The sequence below is a fragment of the Marmota marmota genome, unplaced genomic scaffold, assembly GCF_001458135.2.
Source record: "Marmota marmota marmota unplaced genomic scaffold, marMar, whole genome shotgun sequence".
In the NCBI taxonomy this organism is placed as follows: Eukaryota; Metazoa; Chordata; class Mammalia; order Rodentia; family Sciuridae; genus Marmota; species Marmota marmota.
The window spans coordinates 22,759,581-22,781,623 of NW_026000082.1; the positions used below are offsets into that span (position 1 = coordinate 22,759,581).

Here is a 22,043-nt window from a genome sequence, read left to right on the forward strand (position 1 = left end):
TTTTTCTGAGTATACAGGTTGCAGAATCACATTGATCATGCAGTCACATATATACACATAGTAATAATAATGTCTGTTTCATTCTACTATCCTTCCTATCTCCCCAACCCCTTCATGTTTTAATTGCTATTTATTTTATTGCGTTATATATGCCCACCAAGTGTACAAGTTCAGAGTTTGTAAAATTTTCACCAAATTAATACTTCTATTCTCTCCCTCTGGGACCAGGAATGGAACTTGAGCCATGATAAGAACAACAAAAATCTTACTTTTCCTACTTACAGTCTTTGCCTGTCCATCAAGTATAAACGTTATTCTGACTTGTATCATCATAGACAAATCTTTCCTGGCTTGAATCTTTGAATATATGGAATCATTCAGCACATTTTCTCTTTTTTTTTGTCTGACTTTTTCCCCTAAACATTATGTTGTTGAATTTCATCGTTGTGGGTTTCATGAATGAAGTCTGTTCTTTCTTGTTTTCTTATCATTGCATTGGATGTCTGTGCTACAGTGGAATATATCCTTCTATTGCTGGTGAATATTTGGAATATTTGGGTTGTTTGTAACTCAGGGCTACAAGACTTTTATGAATAGTCTTGATTATTCTATTTTGAAAGACCAAACCCTTATTTTTTTTTTGTTCTGTATGTATTCAGGTATGAAATTACTGGGGCACAGGGCATATGTGTGCTTAACTTTTATAATCACTGCATAACAATTTGTAATTTGCTCAAATTTACATTTTCATCAACAGTTTATGCAGTTTATTTTGTTCCATGTCCTCATCAACGCTTAATATTTGTATTTAACTTTCCTGAAAGGTGTGTAGTAATATCTCACTGTGGTTTTAATTGAATTTCCTGATGGCTAATGATACTGAGTTTCTTTTCTTACTGGCCATTTATCTGTTATTTTTTTTCTTATGAAGTGTTGGTTTAAATATTTTGTTGGTTGATGGAAAGCCCATGCTTGATAACTCCAATATATGGATTATCAGTGGATCTGTCTTTGTTCTCTGTTTTTCTCTTGGCTTTCTGTGGTTTGGTTCTGTTTCCTGGAATGCTTGGTAGTTCACATTGTATCTGGACATTATGTATGAACTACTGTAGAGCTTGTGGATGATTTTTCTTCCTTCAGATAGCATAGCATTTAATTTTCCCAGATAGAGTATGATAAAATCACCTTAGTCCTGTTTAGATTGGTCTATTTCTGGTTTGTTCTTCATCATAAATCTCTTCCAGAATTTAAATTAAAAGTCTGGTGTTTAATAAGTCCCCGCTTCTTAGTGATCCCTGAATCCCAATTTTTGCCTTGCCCATTGAGTCTGCTTTCATCCTAGGCTGCTGATTTGTATTTGGCCTCTACGCTTCCCTTGTGTATTATTGAATATACTAAGGGGAAAGCGTGGTCCTGGACAGGGGCCTCCCTTCAGTGAATATTTTGACTCCCTAGGATCTTAGATCCTTTACTGTTGGCTTGTTCTCCAACATGTTCAAGCAGTTAACTTGGGTGAATGTGTATGTGTGTGTGTGTGTGTGTGTGTGTGTGTGTCTGTAAGTGGGATTTTGTTTAGCTTCCACAGATGCGCTTAGCTAGAGTGTTAGTCTGATAGTAGCTACTCTATCACAGATGGAAGAATAAGCATCTATTCACATTCTGAATAATTTTTAGAAGGTCATTTCAATAACTTCTTCCTTCTTTCAGTATTTTTTGGTAGAAAAAAATTATTAAATCATAGCTGCCATGAAACTTTACACAACCCTAATGAACTGGAGCAAAAACACAACCTAGATACATACATTTATAAATATTGGATTAATGTTGTACATAAGATATTACCTTACTTTCCCATTTTTGTTTTGTTCAGTACTGGGGATTGAACCTAGGGACACTCTTCACTGAGTTACATCTCCAACTCTTTTTATATTTATTTTTTATTTTGAGACACAGGGTCTTTCCAAGTTGCCCAGACTATCCTTGAACTTGCAATCCTCCTGCTCATCCTCTAAAATCGTGGAGATTACAAATGTGTGGCACTGTGACAGGCCCCATCTGATTTTAAAAATGTTACTCTCTATATCCAAATATTAATACACATTCAGGAATTAAAAAAAAAATCTTGCTCAAAATTCCTAACTCTAGCTTTTTGCACTCAATGACAAAATATCACAAAATAAACAAAATTGATGTTTTACTTGAAGTCATTCCACTAGTCTTCAGGGTATAGGCCATACGTTATCAACTGGCCCCCTATAGTAGATGCTTGTGAGGGACCCCATCAGCTACTCACCTATGCGGACCAGGTGGTAGATGCGCTTGTATAGCTGATATGAGATGGAGTCCCCACAGATAAGTTTTGTCCAACAAATCATACACTCTGGCACCTCTTCTTTGATCCATCCGTTTCAGCATCATAAACTTCTTTAGGCAGATTCTCTATAATGCTACTTATTTGAGCTACTCTAATTTGTTTATCTTCAGTCAGCTGAGTTGCTAGTTGAGGCTGGTGAGGTGTTGGAAGATGGGAGAGAACTGGGACTTGTTCTTGATCCACCTGTGAGGCTCTTGCTCTGCCTGTGGGGGTTCCTGCTCATAGACAGCACCCAATGTGAGTCACTGAGGGTAGTGCCCTATCTTTTGAGGCTGATGAGGGTTTGTACACAGTTTGGGCAGTCGTTGAGGGAAGTTTTACCAGAAACCATACCTTTTACCAGAAACCAAGTAGATGGAAAATACAAGTCTCTGTGGAGGCAACCTCAGTACACAGTGCTTGGCCTTTCTTACAAGAAAGCCCCTTCTTCCAGTGTTTACTTGTTTTTGTGGTCAAGGACTTCAGTATGTCTCTATACTTTCTGGGTGGCAAGAGAAAAGCAAAACCATGTGTTAGAAATGTGGGGGTTTCTAATGCAACCAGGAGCAGAAAGTAGGGGGCTGGATTCTAATTATTTTTCCTCCCTTCCTCCTGTAAGGTACCAATATGGCTATAGTGGTCACTGTCTAGCATAGTATGCCTTCAATTTCTGGGCAGATATATTAAGTATTTAAACAAAAACAGGTTTCTTTGTTAAGAAAGCATCAATTTCACTTACATACACCAATAAGACCATTTGCTATACCAAGAACTAAAAGAATTTAAGATGTAGAGTTTCACTTTTTATTAACTGAATTAATTTAAAACTTTTATGATTAATTAAATTTAATTAGATTCCATTTACCTTTTTAGAGCAATTTTAGGTTGACAAAAAAAAATCCATCTGCATGTGCAGTGAACTCCTCATATATCCCTTCTTTTCCTCATACCGTTTACATCTCAAATTATTGTGGTAAAAGATGCAGTTTCAAAACTGAGTCTAAGATGCATTCATTTCAAGTGGCTTCTCAGCCTCAGCAGTAGCTCACAGTGTAGACATGGAGGGGAGGACATAGGGGCAGAACATTTTACTCAGAAGTACAAATACAAATATTATGGATCAATGCAAGTATAAAGCTTTGATTAGGAGCAAGCATCAGAAATTTTGAAACACCTTTTAAATCAATCAACTTTGTCTAACTCCTGGTTATACAAAACCCAGGGTGGCATATGGTCCCAGGGTAGAATGTTTCTATTGGACATACTCTTGGGGAGCAAGAGTATGATACCATGTTCTAAGCAAAAAGCCAAGTCTTTTCCCCAGGTGATCCTTAATGGCTCTGGAGAGGACAGCCTTGGCTAAAATTGTGGTGCATTAATAAAATGAGGCAGCATTAGAAACATTCCCAAAGGGCTCATTTCCCTTGCTTAAAAATTTTTAAATTGTGGTAAAAATATACATGATATAAAATTTACCATTTTCACCACTCTTAAGTGTAGAGTGCAATGGCATTAAGTATATTCAGATTGTGTGACCCACCACCATCTCTAGAACCATATATTTTTTACACCATTGAAACTCTGTACCCATTAAACAAAAACTCTCCATTCTCTCTTCTACTCTTCATCCTAGCCTCTGGCAACCACCATTCCACTTTTGGTTTCTATGAATTTGACTACTCTAGGCACCTCATATAAATGGAATCATACAGTGTTTGTCCCTGTATGACTGACTTATTTCACTTAACATTATGCCTTCAAGATTTATCATGCTGTGGTGTGTGTTGAAATTTCTTTCCCTGTTAAGATAGACCATGTTTTGTTTATCCTTTCATTGCCAATGGACATCAGATTGCTTCCATTTTTATTTTTGTTTTCTAACTAGAAAGTGACTCTCTGGTGAGGTATTTTACATATTATCAAGGAACTATGGCTTCCTTGAATTCTTTGGAATAAATATAAAATTTTCAGACAATAATTTTTAAATGCTAGAAGAATCGTCCAATTTATGTTGTAGTAAGTCTAGGGACTGAATAAGGTGGGTTTCCAAAATCCATCAGAGGATGAAAAACATCCTCAAAGATACATGGTCCAGTGGGGGAAATAATGATTATGTTAATCATATGTGGGCAGAGGAGATGGGAGGGACATCCAGGAGTAAGTTGGCAATGTTTGGCCAGGGTAGAGAGAAGAGAATTGAATCCAGGACGAGGAATCTGGATCCAGAGGGTAAGTGGTAGGATGCTACTAAAAGATTGCACATTGTTTTGTTATTTATGGATTAGCTTATTTTCTATTCAAGTAAAATATTTACATTCTTTCAAAGTTAATACTGTAAAATGTGGTATATTCAAACCAATCTAGCTTCCTTTCCCCTCCCCATTGTTCATTTCTTTCTCCCACAGGTAATTCATTTTTGTTAGGTTTGGATTTACTTTCTATTTCTTCTTTTTGAAAATATAAGCAAATATGTTTATCTGTCCATCTTGTTATTTTTTTAATTCAAAAGTAGCATACTGTGCACATTCTTCTGTATCTTACATGTTCACTTAATTCCTTCATGACAGTGTACAGAGATTTTCCTTATGTCTTTCTGTATCTGCATAACATTCCAGTATGTGAAAGTATCATAGTTTATTTAACTTGTCCACTATTGATGAGCATTTGGGTATTATTTTGATTTATTTGCTGTTATAAATTGTACTTCAGTGAATAGCCTTGTGCACATGTCATTTTATGAGGTGCATTGTGTTTTGGGGATAGATTCCTAGGTCAAAGAGTCAAGGCATAAGCAATTTTGCTGTATATTGCAAAACAAAACAAACAAAAAACTCTACAGAAGTTGTAGCAGTTTGCATTTTTGCTAGCAAAGTGTGCAAATCTATTTCTTCAGTCAATCCAGCAGAATATACTGTCAAATTTTGGATTTTAGCCAAAAGTTCTGATAAAGGGCAAATGTTTCTTGGTGTCATTCTGATTTTCATTCATAGAAGCTACTAGTATTTTAGGGAAAAATTGGTGGAACTTAACAATTAATTAAATGTGGAGATCAATGAGAAGGAGAGTCAAAGGATTAAAAAAGGTCAAGGAGAAGCAGACATAGGTGGCAATTTACTGTTTGAGTTGCTCAGGGGATGTATTCATTAGACCCTTGGAGCTAAGAAAGAGGTCACTACCTCCACCTAAAGATGTGGTTGAAACTGTGAGATTGCATAAATTGCCAAATGTGGAAATGTAGATGAGAAGAAGTGCAAGAAAATATATTTCTAAAACAGGTACAGTTGGATCAATCAAATTATCTACCTTGTCTATGTCCCCTTCCTTTTAAGTTATGATTGAGGTTTATAATTTTTATTTATCTGTTGTATCCCCTTGTGAAATACTTGAAAAGATAGTGACAAATGAAAGGCCCTGGTCCCTTGTCATTCACACTGTGGTTCTGAGATCCAGGAGCAGGGACATCACCTGTCAGCTTGTTAGAAATGCAGAAGCTAGGTCACAGCCTGTAGCTGGTTGTGGCCACCTTGCTGGGAGGGAGGTGGTGGAACAGTAATGCCTGGGAATCCCCTCTGGGAACATTATGGAAGTACCCTTGGAAAAGCCCAAAATCTAGAGGGAAGGAGCAGCAAAAACACTTTATGGATAGCAGAATTTCTGATAAGGCATTATGGACCTGGACTTCCCTTACAGAGTTGTTATGAAGACTTCAATGAGGTAAACCAAAAGCATATCCCACAACGCTGGCATGATAGGAGGAAGTCAAGGCACCACCATGACTCAGACAGGAAAACAGAAACCACAGACAACAGTGCTGTGATGACCCCATGCTCCCAATTCCCCAGAAAAGCAAAAATGAAAGAAAAACTAAATGGAGACACTGAAGAAGGATTTGATAGACTTTCAGATGAATTTCTACATTTCATAAGTCAAGAAGAAAAAAAATCTATCAATGAAGAGACTCATGAACATGGGAAAAAATTGAAGTCAGTGTCATCCTTAAAAAGTTCCACTCATAAGTCAGGTGATAATAAATTAGAGGAGATCCCAACATATGAACAGAAAGGAGGAGCCTTCTCCAATTTCTTCACTTCTGAAGAAACTATAAAGCTCATGAAAGGTAAAGGGTAACAACATCTTTCTATCCTATTCAAGTTGAGACCTTTGGTCTTATATATGAGGGAAAAGATTGAATTACCAAGCATGGACAGGAACAGGAAAGACATTCCCTTTTGCCAAACCTTAGATGAAAGGCTCAAAAGAAACCAAGAAACAATTTTTTAAAAGCAGCTCACCAAAGGTACTTGTTTTGACTCCAACAAGGAAACTGGCAAACCAAATAACCAAACGCTTCAGAGATATAACTAGGAAACATAGTGTGGTTGTTTTATGGTGGAACAGCTTATCTAAGCCAAATTAATTATATTCAAAGTGACATTTGCATCTTGGTTGGGACTCCTGGTCGTACCAAAGGTCATCTGAAGAATGACTATTTGGATCTTTCTAAACTAAGCTGTTCTGCACTTGATGAAGTGAATTGAATGTTAGAAATGTTAGATTTAGGTTTTGCTGAATGAGTTAAAGGTATTATCCATGAATCCTATGAAAATGATTCTGAAGACAATCCTCAGACTTCACTTTGTCTGCATTGGTATACAAACTTGCAGGGAAGAAAATACATGAATACATGCAGCCCAGATACGAACAAGTTGACTGTGTTGGAAAAGTGACTCAGAAGGCTGCAAGTACTATGGAACCTTTGGCTGCCCAGTGTCATTGATCTCAGAGGCCAGCAGTTATTGGAGATGTCCTTCAGGTACACTGTGGTGATGAAAGGAGCGCTATTGTATTCTGTGAGACCAAGAAGAATATAACTGAAATGACCATGAATCCACATGAAACAGAATTCCCAGTGTTTCCATGTGGCTGTTGCATGGTCAAAAGAGAAGTTACACTGAAAGGCTTCCAAGAAAGTGGTTTTCAAGCTTGGGTGGCAACCAAAATGTCTGTCCATGGTTTGGACATTCTCGAGGTTGATCTGGTGATTCAGAGTTCTCCTTCATAGGATGTTAATCCTATATCCATCACTCTGGAGGCATAAGTATAGCTGACCAGACAAGAATTTGCATATTTTTATCAACCAAGAGAAAGAAGTCAACTAAGATATGTGGAACAAAAAGCAGGAATTGCTTTTTTTTTAAGGAGCCATAGCACATTTATTTTCACCTACACTTAGTATTCAACCTTGTGAATATACAGAAATAATTGCCATTCATCTTCCTAAAAGTTGATAATAGGGGTGGCACTTGATTTCCTTTTGCTTTGCTGGGATGAACAGTTCTACTTTAAATATACCTTTACACATCTCAGTGTTGTACCCAACAGCAAATAACTGATAACAATTGGAATTTTGCATAGAATAAATACATTTTAACTTGGTGCAAACAATGCCAATGTGTTTTCCTAATGAAAACATGAGCAACTTGATCTTTTTTAATAATTGTTCTATTTTTAAAATTTTTTATTTGTTTTAATTAGTCATTCATGATAGTAGAATGCATTTATGTACTTTGATATATCATACATAGATGGGATATAATTTCTCATTTTTCTGAGTGTACATGTTACAGAATCATATTGGTCATGTAGTCACATATATACATACAGTAATAATGTCTGTTTCATTCTACTATCTTTCCTATCCCCACATCCCCTCCCATTCCCTCCCGTCATTTCCCTCTAAGGTAATGCTATTCTTCCCTAGTGCCCCCTGCTTTATTGTGAATTAGCATCTGCATATTAGAGAAAACATTCAGGCTGTGGTTTTATAGGATTGGCTTATTTTGCTTAGTATGATATTCTCTAACTCCAACCATTTACTGGCAAATTCCATAATTTTACTCTTCTTTAAAGCTGAGTAATATTCCATTGAGTGTATATACCACATTTTCTTTATACATTCATCCATTGAGGGAAACCTAGGTTGGTTCCATAGTCTAGCTATTGTGAATTGAGTTGCTATAAACATTGATGTGGCTGCATCACTATATATGCTGATTTTAAGACCTTTGGGTATAAACCAAGGAGTGGAATAGCTGGGTCAAATAGTGGTTCCATTCCCAATTTTCTGAGGAATCTCCATACTGCTTTCCATAGTGATTGACCAATTTGCAGTCCCACCAGCAATGTATGAGTATGCCTTTTTTACTACATCCTCGCCGACATTTATTGTTGCCTGTATTCTTGATAATTGCCATTCTGACAGGAATGAGATGAAATCTTAGAGTAGTTTTGATTTGCTATTTCTCTAATTGCTTAGAGATATTGAACACTTTTTCATATATTTGTTGATTAATTGTATTTCTTCTTCTGTGAAGTGTCTTTTCAGTTCCCTAGCCCATTTATTGATTGATTATTTGGATTTTTAGTGTTAATTTCTTTTAGTTCTTTATATATCCTAGAGATTAATGCTTTATTGGAGGTAAATTTGGTAAAGATTTTCTCCCAATCTGTAGGTTCTCTTCTCACTTTATTAATTGTTTCCTTTGCTGAGAAAAAGCTTTACTTTTAAATGCATAGGTGTTTCTAAAATTTAGTTAAATCAAAAAGCATGAGTGCCATCAGTTCTCTGGATTTTATTTCTTATGCTGATGTAGATTTTTCCTGATCATCAGTGCATATACTGATAGAAGAGAAAGAAGCAGTGGCTACAGCCTCACACAAATTTCTGGTACGTTGAACCTTGAACCACGATCTCTTATCATCTCTGATAAGCATTTTGTGACCATGATTCTGGAAAGCCCAGAAGAAATCCCAGATGTCAGCTGAGCTTGGAAATAACTTAACAGAAAGCTAAGCAGTAATGCTGTGTCCCACAGGGCCAGAATATGCCCCCTGAAAGATATTTGCTTTGCTGTTCCTACATCAGATCCAGAAAGGTTACAGGCAGAGTGGATGACTGAATGCCCTAAGTACCCTCCATGATAACTAAAATTGAAGAATATTATGATGGGGATACTCTTCTAATTCTAAGCAAAGAAATGACTGATCAAGTGGCAGGTCTGGTCAGGCAGGCTGGTCAGGTGGCCAGGCAGGGAGATAGAATTGACCAGGGGAGTTGGTCAGGAAGTCATCAAGATGGTAGAAGAGAGAGTAGGGACAGAAATCAATTGAGAAGTGGGGGCCAAATGGAGTCAGTTTACCAGTATGAGCTCACCTATTTCTGCCTAATCATGTACATTATCCCCCAAATCTTAGGTCATCATAGAGAAGTTAGTCCTAGTTTTTTAATAGTTGTAAACAAATGTACTTTCCAGCTATACCTTTGAATTTAGAAAACCTCCTTAAAAAATAAGAAATGCATAAACTCTGGGCTGGGACTGTAGCTCAGTGGCAGAGTACTTGCCTAGCATACAGGGAGGCACTGGGTTTTATCCTCAGCACCACATAAAAATAAATAAAATAAAGGCAGGCTGTCTGTCTACAACCAAAAAAATTTTTTTTAAAAAAACAAACAAACAAACAAAAAAAACAACTCAGGTTGCACCCTAGACCTATGACTCAGAATCTGCATTTTCTCAAATTTCATAAACAATGCCCTTTTGAACAGTTGGACTTCCCTGGACAAAATTGAAACACAGTTTTATTGGTTGTGCCTTAAATTTGCAATTTCAAATCATAGCAAGACCCTGTATTTCCTACCATGTTTCTCTAGTGGAACAGCTTTTATAGTCCCACGGGGATTATTCAATTCCTTCTCCCTTCTGCAAATCTCTCACTCACCCTCCCTTTTTTATTCTCAAGGTTCTTCCCTATTTTATTTATTTATTTTGACCATGATTTTATTTATACATAGGCCACCTTGATACAAAAAAAAAAGTGCTGTGGCAACGTACAAAAATATATAAAGTACCATAGAATAAAAATCTCCCCTATTCTAGGCAGAAATTAGAAGCCATCAGTGAGTACTCTTTTACAGTGCCACCACTGTATTTTCACCAAGCCAGCATCTACACCTCCTCTCCTTCTCTATATAGTGTTGGAAGAAGTGGCCCTCCTTAGGTCAAAGACCTCTCTGTGTATGCCCACATTCTGAATCCCCTTCTCTAGATGTCTTTTGGTCATCTTCCCTTCCATGGCTCCCTCTTTTCTGGATCATTCCCATCAGTAGGAAAGCCTGATCTGCTATCAACTCTCTTTTTAAAAATCACTCTTTCCATAACCACTTATCTCCCTCTGACCACGGGCCTGTTTCTTTGTTTCCCTTCACTATAAAACTTCTTGAAAGAATTGTTGTTATGCTGTTTCTAACCCTCTGCTGTCCCTCCACTTTCCAGTTCACTTCAGTCTGGCCTCCACCTCTGCCTTGTTGGTATACCTGCTCTTGTTGAGGCTCCCAGGGACCCCAGGTTGTCAAATCCAATAGATACTTCTAGAAAAATCTCACACAGCTGACCATCTTTTTCGTCTTGCAGTAGACACGCTTGGGTTCCCTGGGACACCCTGCCCTGATGACCACCCTGCTCCCACTGCTCTCCCTCCGCCTGCCTCCTCTACCTGACCACTTGGAGTAACCCTCTTTCCTTTCTTTCTCCATGCTTTCCATAGAGGGAACATCCATTTCACAGCTCCCCATAACCCTCCTTTTCCCTTTGCCTGATACTCAGCTCGTTTCCTGCATTTACACTGCCTTCCCGGCCTCTGTGGGCGTTGGTGTTTCTGATCACTCGCAGCCCAGATGCTGTTGCTATTCATGGAAGCATTTTCCTAAGAGTTGGTTCCACATTTCCCCCTGCAGTGTCTGTCAGTGCCTTGAGAGTAATAGAAATGGAATTTATTGAAAGAAAAAAAAAAGCAAATACATACCTGTGTGCATATATACAAGGAGTCTTGAAAATCTAAAATTTAAAATATATTTACCTTGAAGAAGATGCAAAAGTGAGAATGTCTAAAATAGTGTTGGGCACTTAATGAGCCTTTGAGGTTTGGTTAACTGATTGAATAGTAGCAATATCTATAGGTTCCTAATATGGCAAAGATCTTAATGAGTATCACTCTCATTGTTTGAAAGGATGTTGAAGTATCTCTATTTTAAATGATTCAACTCAATTTATGCATTTTATTAGACATGGAAATAGTTTAAGAAGCAATGAATATCAAGGTATCCATAAAGTGATAGACTAGTGACTTTTGATTAATAATATAAATGTTATAAACAAAATATTTTCATATTAAGATGAGCATATCTTAATACAAATATATGTTTTGTGTGTGTGTCAAAAATAATTTTTATTAATGTTGCTAAATGAAAGTATTGATACTGTAGGTGAGAGCAAATGAAGAGAATTCGAAAGGAAAAAGAAAGGAAGACAGACCTCAACAGATCAGCAATGCTTTATTAAGCAATGGAGGGGCACATTTTCAAGAGCAAAAATGTGACAGGCTACAACGAGAGTCTGTTTTGTAGGGTTTAGCTGGGGAGGTCATGGGAGGTGTTGATCAGTTACTTTTGGCGGGCTTACTTTCAGGGAGCAGGGGCATTTTGGCAGATAAGGGAGATTGCAACAGGTCATATTCCTGAGCTTCCTTTTTCCCTGAGGGTATTGTTAAGTCTCCATTTCCTTCATTCCACACTCTAAAAGGGGCTTCATGAGTTGGGGTGACATCATTATATCTGGCTACTTCCTGCTGGGAAGGGTGTCACTGGGACACCTTCTAGAGTCTGAAGGATGAACATAGCTCTCACATGTTCTTGGGTGGTGGCCTGGTGATGGTGAAGACATGTTTTTTTAGAAACCTCTGGAGTAGATTAACAAAACATGGGAAAAGGCAGAGAAATAAGATAATCAGGAGAATGGGGGTCATAATGGGACCAATCCAGGTCGGGAGTCCTCCCCACCATCCAGGGGAGGAGGAGGTGGTTGCTAGGTTAGTGCCTTGTTTCTTTAGCTTCCTTGTCTTTTATGTTAATAAGTCAGAAATAGTAACTTATATTACTATTTCTGACTTATTAATATAAAAACAGAAATCTTCTTCCAGATATAAGCATAATCCTCCTTTTTCCATGAGAACTAAATCTAGACCTCTCGGGTTTGGAAGGATGACAGTAGCCAGAGAGTCCACTCGATCTTGGATGTCATTCATTTGGGAAGTTATATTGTCAAGTGATTCCCTAAGGGCCCTGGACAATTGCTCATACTTGTCTAGGGATACACCAAGACCAGCTGTTCCTGTGGCTGCCCCTGTGAGGACTCTGAGACCCACAAGGATGGGAATCAGGCCAGGGTTCCGCCACCTGCGATGGAGAAAATGGGTGACAGGGATAGGAATAATAGAGGTGTCCTGGGTGTAGGGTAAAGGAGGAACTGCTAAGGCAGTACAGGTTCCCATCCGATTGGAGGGAAGGTATAGGTAGACCTGACCCCCACATAGGAAGAATACTCCCTGCTTATATTCCAGGCCTCCCTAGGAATTAGAGCAGAGAAGCAGTTCTAACTGATCTGTATTCAGCTCACTGTGATAAACTGTCAGGTGGTGCTTAGATGTGCTGCTATAAGTGGTGTAGTTTGGTGTTAGCAGTAGAGGGAATCAGGTGTTCAGAGGTGAGTCTTCCCATGTTATGGTGGAGGAAGAGAAAGTAAGGGTAAGAGGTGGGAAGCCCTCTGCAATCATTGTTTTGAAGAGGTTCAGGGTAGCATAAGCCGTAAGTGGGGTCCCCTGGTTTCTGGGGATTCAACCTTGACAAAAGGCTGATGTTGTGGATGTGGTCAGCCCTGATATAGCCTGAGAAGGGGTGTATTAAAGTGGGTGAGTAGATTTGATTCATTGTCATATCCTCCTGTAGTGGTAGGCGTTCATATGGGTAGAGGGAGTGAGAATAGTTAGGGTGAGGGAGCAGTTTGGGTAAGCACCCCGGGGGTTTCCTCCCTGAAAAGAAGGCAACAAATGAAGAGGGGCTTGGGATTGAGGAAGACCTTGAATAATATGGCTGAAAGTAGGGGGCAGGGTCTGGAGAGTGGTGGAGTATGAGTTAAGTTGTTGGGTTAGCGTCTGGAAAGCTGTTGGCTGTTTTAGGGACATTAGATTGGGATTCTAATGTCCCTGGTATAGATGGTGATAGAGCTGCATAGAACTTGTAGCTCAAATGTTGAGGGGCACAGGGATGAAGAGCCATTTAGTGGAAGAAGTCTGAGTGTACACCCAACAGGTTGACCATACTGGGTTAGCCTCAAAGAGGAGGGCAATTGAGGAGTTGAGGAGGAATAAGAGATTTCATAGTTGTGGCCACAGAGCTGGGAGAAGGGGAAGGAGTTGTGGATGAGGCTAGTCCAAGTAGAGCATAAGAATAAGCAGAAGGAAAAGAAAATAATTTGGAGGGGGCAGAAAGGAGAGAGGGTTCCTTGGAGCTATAAGTCAGTAATCCAGGAGAGGAGAGACGGAATGAAGTGGGATGTCCTTTGAAGAGGGGGTATTCCAGACTGTGGGGTTGATCCCAGCTAGTAAGGAATGATCAGGAGGCTTAAGGAGCACAGGGACTAGGTCCAGGTTGGAATGTACTAGAAAGATGGTAGTGGATTGTAAAGGGAGAATGGAGATGGAAGCCTTCAGTTTATGAAGGGGGGATGGGCAGTTTGGCATGACAATGAAAGAGTGGGATAGTGAGAGAGATCCAAATGTACTACAAAAGAGGGAGGTGACTTTAGGGGATACACAGGGGTCCCAGATACTCCCATAATAGGAGTATTCATTTTACAAGTAGGTCCATGCCATTGTATCAGAAGGGAAAGACTTGCCTCAGTGTTGACCCCCAAAGAAACTGCCTGTCTGTTCACCATCCCTATAACCTGGGGCTCCTTGGAGTATCACATGAGGTGATGGGGCAGTGGAGTCCAGGCCTCCTCATTCCAGTAATTCAGTGTATGGGACTTGGGGAAAAGTCTGTACCGAGGGCAGGGGTGTCCTCCCCTGGGGACAGTCCATTTTCTAGTGATCCCTTTGTTCACAGTTGGGACAGGGCTTGGTGGGGGGACCTCGGATTTGGGCAGGCTTTTGCCCAGTGTCCTGTCTGTCCACACTAGAAACAGGCCCTGGGAGGAGTACTAGAGGGTTTGGTGAGGCCATGGGCAGCAGGGGCTGATTTGGGGTTATAAATGGCCGAGGCCCATAGTTGATATTTAGCTTTGAGAAGTTTCTCTTTTTCTTTTTTGGCTTCATCCTCCTGATTATTAAGTACGTTGAAAGCAGCATCCAGAAGTTGCTGCTGAGGGGTTTCTTTTTCTAGCTGTCTAAGTTTTTTCGGATATTGGGGGCAGAACAATCAACGAGTTGAACATGGAGAAAGAGAGTACTGGCAGGGGTATGGAGATCCAGGGTCGTATAATTAGTAGTGGCCTCAGTAAGTTGGGCCCAAAACAGTGTGGGGTTTTCATCCAGGCCTTGAGTGATTTCCCTAATTTTATCATAGTTAACCTGAGTATGAGAGTTTTTTTGTCATGACTTCCAGGAGGCGGGTAATCATATGTTGGAGTCAGATAGTTCCCAGGTCTTGAGATTGGTATGACAAGTTAGATCCAACCGTGGAGAGTAGTATCCACCACAGGACTGGCGTGAGGGTTTTGGATATGGAGGAGGTTGGCATTTTCTCTTGCTGCTTGCTAAATTCAGGCACATTCATCAGGGGCAGGGTGGAAATGAGGGTATAATAATTGTCTGCTCAGTTGAGATGGTAAGCCTGACTCAGACGTAGGAATTCCTTTTTAAATTTGGTGGGATTTTCAGAGAATAAACCTAATCTGTCCTTAATTTGGGAAATATCTGTCATGGCAAAAGGAATATGGATTTCATATTTCCTTTCAGCCCTGGCCACCGCCCAAAGGGAAAAGGTATTTTATTTAGAGAAGGGTTTTGGATCAAGTGATTGGAGGTAAAGATACGGGGGATGGCGATTGGGGATTTGATATTTTGGGAGGAGGTGAAGATGAGAGGGCAGAAGGTCCTTCAGGCTAATAAGGCATCTGCTATTTTGGGGACAGTAAAGGAAGAAGAAGGTTGGGGGTCAGAGTTTGATTTAGCAGACTTGTAGAGTGGAGAGTCAGTGAGAATCAATTGTAGAGCAGAGCAATGTTGTCATAAAGAGGGCTTTGAGCAGAGGTGAAGGAAATCTTGGAGGTAGGGAACTTCAGACCATTTGCCATTTTGTTGGAGGAAATTATCTAAGTTCTGGAGGATTTGGGAGTCAAAGGTCCTAAATTAGGGCAATTAACTTAGGTTGTCTATTTTATATTGAAGCCAGATCTGGGTACTCAGCCTAATATGGCATTTGCTTTTGAGGACAGATTGGAGGTGGAGGATTTTGAGATTTTTAATGGGACAACCTAACAGGGAGTCCTATGGGATGGATTGGTTAGCCCCCATGTTGGAGAGGTTTGACCTGGTGGCGGTGGAGATCAAAATGTTCCTTGATGTCTCCTGTCACTGGACAGAGTTCCACCAGAGAATGAGAGGGCATCCCCTTCTGTAGTCCCAATGGTGGAGGATCCCTGGGGTCAGTATGAGCCAAAATGCAAAGGTTTCAGGCAGGGTGTCTCTGTGAGAGACTGGAAGGGATCTTACCTCTTTGATAAATGAGAAGGCTGGTGTTGCATGTAAGAACAAAATGGCAGAAAGTGACTTCTGATCTGGAGATCTGAATACATAAGATAATAAAGGAATTGGAAAGGATATGGTTAGGAGGAGGATGCCTCCAACACCAACAAAGGACCCAGTTTAGGTCCTTGTTCCATCCATAAGGCAGTAAGGTAGAAAAAAATCTAGCCCAGGATTGGGGTCAATTTTGGGTTGCGTACCAGCCACCATTGAGCTATAGTGGACTCGGAGCATGCGAAGGGCCTCCCTTCTATCAGGAGGAAAGAAAGAAATGGTAGGAGATGAGAAGAGAAAAGATGGTAGAAGTTCGTTAGGATAGGAAGGGGTAGAGAGCCCTAAACCCTGTTGTCCTGGGTTTTGGCACCAAATGAAAGTGAATACAAAAAGAAAAAGAAAAGGAGACAGATCTCAATGGATCAGTCATGCTTCATTAAGCATTTTCCCTAAGAGGGAAAATGGTGATGGGCTGCAACAAGGGTCTGGGTTTTATAGGGTTTAGCAGGGCCAGGTCATGGGAGGAGTTGGTCAGTTATTTTTGGCAGGCTTACTTTCTTGTGAGCAGGGGGATTTGGGCAGATAAGAGAAAATTGCAATGGGTCAGATTCTTGAGCTTCCTTTTCCCCTGAGGGTTTTTTAAGTCTCCATTTCCTTCACTAGGTAAGGTCAAGTGCCTCAGACTAAAGTAATCAATAATGTGATTGAATTATTAATAATGAAAATGTATCAATAATGGAAATTGAATAATGGGGGGGGGAAATAATGAAGCTGAAGAAAAGTGTTTAGCTAAATGATCTCAGGCAAGTCCTATGCTTTCCTCGGCTCTAAAACATGAAGATTGGATTTAATTGTCTCTAAGGTCTTTCCCAGTTATAAAAATTCTGTTCTGCAATGAATCTATACTTCCAGCTCTGTGATTCTGTTGTTTGTCTTTCCAGTGTGTGTTTGATTCTTTTATTTATTTATCTGTCTACCTATTTATTTATTTATGACAGTGGAATACATTACAATTCTTATTACATATATACAGCACAATTTTTCATATCTCTGGTTGTATACATAGTATATTCACACCAATTCATGTCTTCATACATGTACTTTGGATAAAAATGATCATCACATTCAACCATCTTTAATTACCCCATGCCACCTCCCTTCCCCTCCCACCCCCATTAAGAAAAAAATACTTGATAAATGCTAATGGAATCCTTCTGTTAGAGAAAGAAAGAGATAGGATCCTAGAGTTTGGTGCCCGCTTCCTCTATAAGTAAATTTTCCTGGTCTTTCAGGGGTGGGGGAAAAGAAGGAGAAGGGAGGGTAAGGGAGGGGAGGAAGAGGAGGAGGGAGAAGAGGAGAGGAGGAGGAAGGGAAGGAGAAGGAGAAAAGAGAAAAGTAAGGAGGGCTACAAGAGATGAGAGAAAAGTGTACAATGTTTCCTTCCTCCTCTGAGAGGGAGGCTCTCCCATCTCACTCAAGGCTTGTCAGCACCTGCATGATGGACAGCACCATGCTGTGAATTTCTAAGGTCTGGCCTTTCTGAGCCCAGGTTCCTGGAGATCACTAATAAAGAATTTTGCATTCTTTAAAAATGAAATGAACGCAGGGAGGGCCACACAGAGGACTTCAAAGATAACATTCTAGACCTTAAATTGAGTGCTTGGTTCAAGAATTTCATTTTTCTATTTTACTTCGTATAATAGCCTGCGTGACATAAATTCTTTTGAACCAGTTATATTTTCCATGACAAAATTAATGCATTAAAATTACATATCACCTTAAAATGAGACATTCTTATTTAAAGAGGGGCTCACCTCCAGAGGAATAATTAAGAGACTATAATATATCAATGCTAAGGGTTTCAGTAAAAAAAACCTTCCTCCTCCTTCCAAGGTGTAAAGTCTTTCAAGTAATGCAAGCAGGTAGTGGTAAATATCCCATGTGAGAATGAGAGTATGGACAGTAAAATAGAAGAAATTCTAGATATTTTGTGGAGCCCAGAAAGACTGGCTTGGATATGACCAGGGAAGTGTTTCATCTTCTTAAGAAGTCCCACAATGTACAAATAAAAGATCATGATCTTGCCCTTGAGCAGAGTTGGATGAGAACCCTTGGAGTGGACCCCAGCTCTCCCATGTTCTTGCATTCAGGTTATAGGAATGAGCCTGAGCAGCCCTCAGTGGCACATGCCTGTAATCTCAGTGGCTTGGGAGGCTGAGGCAGGAGGACTGCAAGTTCAAAGCTAGTCTTAGCAAAAGTGAGGCACCAAGCAACTCAGACACTGTCTCTAAATAAAATATAAAGTAGGGCTGCGAATGTAGTTGAGTCCCCCCGAGTTCAATCCCCAATACCAAAAATAAAAAATTTAAAAAAAAGAATGAGTCTGAGAACTAGGTGGTCACTTAACCTTAGGTGTATCATGTGAAGTTTAGGGATCCTTTTGAACTATGGGCTTCACCATTTGCATACCTGAGTACTTACTTGTATACCTGAAGGAAGAACTAGGTATCCCTTAACCATTCAGTTCTCCCATGTCCAACCAGCTATTCATTTTCCAGTTCTCATCCTTATTTTCTTTGTGGTTCTGCTGGACAGAGTCAATCAACTCATCAGTAGTTTGGTTTCACTGAATTAATTATCTGAGTTCTCTTACTGCCATCACTTTACCTTCCCCTGTCCTTCCTCCTTCTTCTGAACATTTTAGCATTGACTGATGGCACTTGGGGTGTTTATTGAGCATATACTCTGTGCTAGGCACTGTTCCAGGTGCTGGGAGCAAATGGGTGAACTGTAATACATCGGTCCTGCACCACTGTAGAGTATTGTATAGTGGGAAGGAGAAGGTGGATATTAAACAGCCATCAAAATAAATCAAAATATATTTTCTTCCATGCCAAATGGAGAAGATGAGGTACTGTGAGAGTCAAAATAGGGGTGACCTACTTTAAGTCAAGTGGTCAAGGAACTCAGCTGTGAGAAAGTGGCATTTAAATGGTCACTTGAGTGATTATGAGTCAGGCAAGTGAAAAGAGAGAGAAGAAGGCAGGTGTGGTGGCAAACACCTGGAATCCCAACTCCTCAGGAGGCTGAGGCAGGAGGATCACAAGTTTGATGCCATCATGGACAACTTATTGAGACCCTGTCTCAAAATAAAAAAGGGAATATTGGAGATGCAGATCAGTGATAGTGACAGTGCCTAGCACATGAAGGCTCTGGGTTCAATCCCCAGTGCCACAAAACAGAAAAGAAAAGGGAAGGCAGAGTGTGATGGGCAGAAGGTAATGGATATGCAGGTGTTACGAGAGTGTTGGCCAGGAGGTCTTGAAAGAAAGCAGGGGCCACATCCTGGGCATGCACAGTGGTATTAACAGGAAAACAATGGCTGATTTCTCCTCATGTGAAGGATTTTGTGCATATCTTCTCACACTGCTATTAGGGTACTGACATGGAAAATGCCCATGATCAGTTGTTCTATGAAAAGAGTAGTATCTGAAATGTATGGTATAATTCTACATATACATCATATCAGTTAGAACTCAGCTGCAGGTGCTAGAAAGCCAGTTAGAACTTGATTAAATAAAATAAGTACTTATTAGTTTACATACATGAAAAGTCCATATTAGGACTACCAACAGGCCTGGCTTTATCAGGGGTTCAAATGTTTTAGATCAGTGCTGTCCATTAGAGATACAATGTGAGCTATATGCATGTCTTCAACAGGTAATCAATATAAAAAATATTAGTGAGATATTTCACATCCCTTTTTCACAGTCTTTGAAATCCAGGGTGTATTTGATGCCTATCAACACATCTCAGTTTGTACTAACTAATAACATTTCAAGTGCTCAGTAGCTAGAGGCTATCATTTTGGATTGTGCAAGTCAAGGCTTTGGGTTCTTTCCATTTTAATACATGTGAGCATGAGTTGGATTGTCTACTTAGAAGTCTGAGCAAAAGCTCCTTTGCATGTCATTGGCACTGAAAGAGTCATGTGACTACCTGGAACAAACCTGTGACCAGGATGAAAGTGGCTCACCCAGTGGCTTAGACTGATATCACATGTTATACCTCAGGAGTTCAGGGGTGGGTGGGCCTCACCTGAACTCCGTGTATGGGATAGACTTTTATTTCCAATTATCTGACCTTGAGTAGAAGTGTTGGGAGATTCTGTCCTCCCCATCTGGAAGAAGACCCAAGGCGGACTTTTAGTGGATATTACCTAAAAAATTAGAAGTATAATTCTAGGTGCAGGGAACACTTTTATTTCATTTTATGTATTTCAGTTTCTTTCTACTAGCATGTAACTATTATATTTTTATTTTTGCTTATAATGAGGAAGATAAACTTTTGTTGTTGTTGTTCTTCCAAATGGGGAAATGATGTAATACTAGGGTGATCAAACATGTTGGTTTGCTTAGAGTAGTCCTGGCTTATACCCGTTGTTACAGTGTAATTATCAGCAGAATCCATTTCCCCTGGAGAGCATCCCAGTCTTAGAGCACATGATGATTATGATGGGTACTGATAAAGTTAATTGAGATTGAATATGACGAAGATGAGAGAATGATTTGATAGAGTGCCTCAAAGCCTAGCGAAAGAGTAATCACACCTTATATTTCTGCACCTTGAGGGAGTGAGGCATTCCAAGAGTCAATTTTTCTAACTTGAGCTTGGCTCTTTAAATATCAAAATGCTTTAACATTTAGCCACTTTAAATGAAAACTTTACCCAGTTGTATATTTTCTCAACTTCTTAAGAGGAGGATACAAACATAATTGAAGTACTTGTTAACACAGCAGTTGCAGAGCTTTCTACTTGGTGGACAGAAGCTCACGGCTATGTTGTGAATGGATTACAGGTGTGTGGAAACATGATCCTTCCACTCTACCTCTATAGAGGCCAGGTGAGGGGATTGGAGTGATGGAAGTCTGGATCAGCTCTTCCTCCTGTGTTATCTGAACAGATTCATTTTCTAGGTGCATCTTGATTTGTAAAGGATTGAGAAGCACTGTTTTTTAAAATTTATTTTATTTTATTTTATGTGTGTGTGTGTGTGTGTGTGTGTGTGTGTGTGTACATGCCATAATTCAGAGACTCTGGCAGGGTCACCTAGGGTGGTCCTCCATCTTGTGGTTACAGAGGGAATTTACATTTATCTTTAAACTGAATTTTCCCAGGTCGACCACTTCTGTCTACTGTTGTAGCACTCCTCCTTTTTTCTTTGCTGGTGATTGCCATTACTTGTAATTACCTTTACTACCTAATATTTTATCATGCTTTAAAAGATTTGTTTAGGTTAGGTAAAATATGCTCGAGTCTAGCTTGCTTTTCCTAGCTGAAGATGTAATAATATCTGTTCACATTATTGTCTTTTTTTTTGGAGGTGGGTAACTAGGAATTGAACTCAGGGGTGCTCGACCACTGAACCACATCCCCAGCCCTAATTTGTATTTTATTTAGAGACAGGGTCTCACTGAGTTGCTCAGTGCCTCGCTGTTGCTGAGGCTGGCTTTGAACTCACCATCCTCTCACCTTAGCCTCCCAGGCTGCTGGGATTACAGGCATGCGCCAACACGCTTGTCTCACATTATTGTCTTTTAAACTCATTTCTATACTGTCACTATATTCCAGATACCTGAATAACTTTACTGTGTCATATTATACCTTTACATTAGGAATGGTAGATACTACTGGGCATGGTGGTACACACCTGTAATCCCAGTGGCTCAAGGCTGAGGCAGGAAGATTATGAGTTCAAGGTAAATCTTAGCAACTTAGGGAGGCCTTAAGCAACTCAGCAAGACCTGGTCTCTAAATAAATATTAAAGGGGGTGGGCAGTGCTGGGGATGTGGCTCAGCAATAGCTAAGCACCTCTGGGTTTAATCCCAAGTACAAAAAGAAAAGTAAGAAAGATATGGTAGATACCTAAATATTTATAGACCTTAAAAATAAAGATACATATGTGTTTATAAAATTTCAGAAAGACTAAATAAATTATGATGATAGCATAATAATACAGTATTATAGGGAAGAAGAGAATATTTTACATACATA

General features: G+C 39.7%; 1 protein-coding gene and 1 pseudogene across 2 annotated transcripts in view; both read left to right on the top strand.

Moving 5' to 3' along the window:
- Positions 1–22,043, top strand: part of Hivep3 (HIVEP zinc finger 3) — a 458,107-nt gene that overhangs the window by 72,018 nt on the left and 364,046 nt on the right. The window lies entirely within an intron of this gene.
- Positions 18–9,705, top strand: LOC107141484 (annotated as a pseudogene).